This window comes from Pterocles gutturalis, unplaced genomic scaffold, assembly GCF_000699245.1.
Source record: "Pterocles gutturalis isolate BGI_N339 unplaced genomic scaffold, ASM69924v1 scaffold11755, whole genome shotgun sequence".
NCBI lineage: Eukaryota > Metazoa > Chordata > Aves > Pterocliformes > Pteroclidae > Pterocles > Pterocles gutturalis.
In genome coordinates, this window is record NW_010145939.1 from 6,745 (window position 1) to 11,345 (window position 4,601).

Below are 4,601 nucleotides of genomic sequence, written 5' to 3' on the forward strand. Positions count from 1 at the left end.
TGCCACCACGAGGCGCTGAGACAGGCCAAACCAAGCACATTTCCATATTTTTGGACCTAACAGCATCCATCCCAAAGAATTTAAAAATCTTACCGCTCAAAGGAGTGGGACCACGCGACGGCGGCCAGGAACACCCAGCAGCGAGTTCCCCCCGCCCGTGCAGAGCTGCTTTCCACCCCAGCCCGCCAGATAAACACCAACAGAACCCACAGAAAGCAGCGTGCCCCGAAACACCCAGCCCTGACTGCGATGTGGAATGTTCTGACTGATGTTGAATGTTTTGTTTGGACAGTGCCAACAGAGCTGAGCAAGCTGCCAAGTCATAAATTCTGCCCGTTTGGAAAGTAACCGCGGCTTGCGGCCGCAAAGGGCACTTCCCTCCCTCCTCTCTTCCAAAGCCGACCAACACACGCCTCTGAGGTTTTCAGATTTTTTTCAGCAGTCTAAGAACAGTTCTCTGATCAAACATTTTAAGAAATTCTACAAACTCTCCTTGCGCTGCGGGGCAGAGAGGGATCCCAGCAGGCAGCACCGCAGCACGAGAAGAGCCCAGCACAGTCCCTGCCGCGGTACGATGGCAGCGGGACAATTCCCGCGCGAGCAGGCAGCACAGCAAACCATACTCACCACTCCAGTCACTTCCACAGCGGTAATTCAGGATCAGATGACATGCTACATGAGATAGAGAAAAGGAAAAGGACTATGGGAAGTGATAGATGGAGCCACGCTGAGAAACATCCCTAAAATCTGACTCTTGATTCTAACCCACCGAGTAAACTCTGAAGGTGTTGCTTCCCCAACAGCTACCTCCAATTCTGTTTGCAAACCAGAATAAAAGAATAAGCACGTAAGAGACGACGATGCTGATGATTTCATTCAGACATACAGACGAGAGTGATTAATGTCTAGAAACACAATACCGGCTGTTCAGGGAAAGGTTTCTCCAATGCCTGCAGGGAACTAAGCCATTAGGGAAACCGTTCGGTGTGCCTTTGAACTGTACCACACACCATAAACATAAACTAAAAATCTTTCTAGCTAGCCTACAGCAGCAGCGCACAGCAATCCTCCTGAACCCCCAACAACCTCACAGCCCAGAGAGGATCTGACGCTGCAGCAAGGGACTGAGAACAGAAGACAAAACCCCTACAATTTGTTTTCGTTTCCAACCTTTTCTGCTACGTTTTCAAGCCATACGCCGGAGCTCTGGATTAGTTTCCACAGCTTACCGTGGCTCTTCTTTCTGAAACAAACTAACAAACAATAAAGGAATAAAGTTTCTCAGATGGTTGTGAACCTGCACAAACTGTACAAACCCACCAGCTTTAACGGGATCTGGGAACGGACAGCAGATCCTGTGGGGGCAGGTTTCTGAAAAAAACTAACAAACAATAAAGGAATAAAGAAAAAAGTTTCTCAGATGGTTGTGAACCTGCACAAACTGTACAAACCCACCAGCTTTAACGGGATCTGGGAACGGACAGCAGATCCTGTGGGGGCAGGTTTGAACTTGTCAAGAGTACACAAATATTTTACTGATAAATATATTGCTATTAGCAGGGTTTAGCAGCTGCACTCCTTTATTTTTTACCATTAATCTAATTATAGCACAGTGATATAGAATCACCAAGCCTTTAATAATTTCTTGTAATTGATTTAGAACATTTGTATCAAGTGACTTTATTAGCAAAGCTATGAAATATTCATCCCAAGGGTATTACACAGCGATCTCTAATACAGCTGGAGTTCAAGATGCTTCTAAGACACCCCCAGCAAAGACATCCGTTTCAAATAACGTACAGACCTTTCCTCATTGCTTGTGTGTCTGATCAGATTTTACTAAAAATGATGCAATGACTTCTAGGTGAGTTTGACAAACACGCTTTTACAGCTCCTTAATCCCACAGGATCCTAAACCCATTTTCTCTTTCAGCATATTAGATTAGCAGAGGGATTGCTTAAGCCATCTCTGAAATGAAGCACGACAATCCTTTAACAGTAAAAAAAAAACCCCAGAATTATTCACCTTGGAATTCAGCCAACACAACAGCTTTAACACATCTACTCCTGCGCATCGTGGCACAGCAGAGCGACCCCGAGCAGTCAGCACTTTGGTTTTGTATCCGACCCGGAGGTACCACCACCGATGGTCACTGTGGAAGGACGCTGGATCCACTCTCGAGTCACAGCAAACCCGCTGCTGCTCCCAGTAGTCCCTGCTCAGCCTCACGTGCTCAGCACACGACAGCGTGCTGCGAGCGAGCCTCCCGCGTCCCCTCTGCGCCCCAAACCGGCACTTCTGCTGACCGTCGCTGGGCACACTCGCTGTCACTGTCCTGAGCCCCACCGCTGCTGACTGCTGCTGCTGCAGAGAGATGAGTGCCCAGCTGGCGGAGGGGCAGGAAGGGGCTGCAGACCCACTGGAACTGCTAGAAAGGAACGGCATCATCGCATTTAGAAAAAGAGAGAAAGCACCGTTTGTTTGTAGGGACACCACAGCAGCGCGCCGCTTCACCGCACCGCCGTACGATCACAGAGAGGTTTTTAGCTTTGTACCATAGTCCACGCTTGCATCCTGCTTCTTTAGCTCTGTGTTTGCTACTAAAGAGAACAAGCAAGAGGAAGGCAGCTTACTCAAGACCACTGCTCATTTTATGTCCATTCCAACACATCTATGACGGAATCACTTTGGCCTTTCATCTCTAGATCCGGGTCAGAGCGAGCTCCTCCTACCCCCCCCCAGCAGGGAGGCCAGGGGAAGGGGTGACAGCAGCAGGAGCACACCCTTCCCTGCGCAGACACCGCCTCATCCTACTCGCCTCCAACTACCAACCAGCCTTCCCGAGCGCCGAACGCTTCCACAACCACCGCGTGTTAACCACGAGCGGGGCCGAACAGCCGCTGCCATGAGCGGCACCGACGAGCGAGAACGCTCCCGCAGCGCTCCACGCTAGATCAGGGTGGAGGATTGCAGCAGACACACGGAAGCACCACCGGTAGTTATCCCCCGCCTATGACCCGCCACAGCCCCATCCCTGTTGCGGATATTAAGCTGATGCTTTGCTTCACCTTGACCAAGAAGAAGGTAACCGAATGGCTGAACAAAGCCTGGCTTCGCGAGCACGCCACCCACACACATCGCTGGGTAGGAATTCCTTCTTCCACGCACCAGACTGGTCTGGCAAGAACCAAGGGGACAGGGAATAAAAGTTGTTCTGATTATAGTCATGGTTCATTTTCTCCCAGATTGTGAAATGCTCAGCAAGGAGGTTTAGTTTCTATCGGGTGGGTATATGCACAGGGGCCCAACTCACCCAACAGAAATCAACAATCAGGAAGCACCATCCCGGTTCCGTTACAAGCTGAATGACGTCTGACAAACACAAAGCCTCCCATCTGGCAGTTACAGCTTTCTGGAGTCCAAGTGTCTGGTTATTTGAGACAAGCAGTGGGTAACAACACAGACCTGCACATTAACTGCAAACTCTGAGCATCAAAGTTACAAATTTCCATCTGGGGAAAACAGGCCAAAAAAAGCCCCAAAAACCAAAAAAAACACCCCACCCCAACAGAAAGTGATGACATCAAACCAAATCATGGGTTGAATAAGTCATAATAAACTAGTTTTAACCTCAGTGGTTTGACTAGGTAAGTTAAGTCACAGGAAACACAACACACGCTTGACTCCCTCACTCATTTCCAAACCGCCAGACGGATGGATGTTACCGCTGAGCGCGGACACGCACTCGAGCACTTTGCAACAGAGAAAGCATCACCTTCCAGGTACATTACCGATTCTCTACTCTTAGGAAACCACTGCTTTGGCTGTACAACACAAATAACTTTGCGCCAAAGTTCCGTTTGTATTTTTTAAACAGGCCGCCCTCTCCAACACTTCTGCACAGAGAAAAAAAAGCCGCTTCCTGCCTCCCAGGCCACTCATTCACAGGTACCTGGCCTCGGCCAGCAGCACCGTTGGCGATACCTGGCACTCAAAGGCTCTGTTCACAAAATTGAAATTGGGTATTTGACTCGTTAACAGGGTTTTTAGCTACTTACTGGACAGGATGTAACCAATCACCACCATTTCCCTTTAACACCAGAAACAGGAATAATTCTAGAGTGAAACAGTTAATTACCCGAAGCTGTTTTATCAACTGAATTATAATCCTCAACAACAGAGTCTTCAATCACATCACTGATTTTCTGCCACGGTTCCAGCTCCTCCTCCTCACATTCCATGAAAAGGTCCGTGTCCGCCATCCTGCAGAGGAAAAAGAAGAGAAATCTTTGTTGGAAAACTGTTTTGTCAGGCAGCGAAAGTCTCACTGTAAGAAAAATTCTAATGCCAGAAATAGGAACAATTTTATTGCGTAGTATTCCAAAGAATTAAAAAAACCTGACTCCACATCCCACTTTGATAAGCTGTGTTTCCTTTTCAGATAGATCTGTGAAGCCGGTGCTGAAAACCCTTGGTTTAGACCTGAAATTGCGGTGGTTTTGCCTCTCCTGCGTAAGAAAGCCAACCCAACAGCTCTGGAATCAGAAGTCAACACCCCGAAACAACAGCACCTTTAAATAAGTTAATAACTGTGACTGAA

The 4,601-nt window shown here is 48.2% G+C and overlaps 1 long non-coding RNA gene across 1 annotated transcript in view; it reads right to left on the reverse strand.

Moving 5' to 3' along the window:
- LOC104470572 overlaps positions 1–4,242 on the reverse strand; it is a 10,905-nt gene extending 6,663 nt beyond the window's left edge. Inside the window, exon 1 of the long non-coding RNA XR_727638.1 lies at positions 4,140–4,242. This is a non-coding gene — a long non-coding RNA (uncharacterized LOC104470572). The remainder of the gene's footprint in view (positions 1–4,139) is intronic.
- Between the last annotated feature and the right edge of the window lie 359 nt (positions 4,243–4,601).